The following is a 214-nucleotide window of genomic DNA, read 5'->3' as shown; positions in this document are numbered from 1 at the left end:
AGAGATTGATCACCAGTGGAAAGCATACTGTGTGTGTGTGTGTGTGTGTGTGTGTGTGTGTGTGTGTGTGTGTGTGTGGCGGGGGGGGGGGGGTATATATAAAGGAAACTTCTCTCTCCTCTCAATTCATATTTTAAAGACGCTTATCGCTCCTCGATTCCCATTCGGACAGTTTCTCGTCACGTGTCGTAGCTTATGAAGAGAATAGGGTGGC

This window comes from Epinephelus moara, chromosome 12 (genome assembly GCF_006386435.1).
Source record: "Epinephelus moara isolate mb chromosome 12, YSFRI_EMoa_1.0, whole genome shotgun sequence".
Lineage (NCBI taxonomy): Eukaryota > Metazoa > Chordata > Actinopteri > Perciformes > Serranidae > Epinephelus > Epinephelus moara.
The sequence above is the reverse complement of the archived record's forward strand: the minus strand, read 5'-3'. Positions refer to the sequence as shown.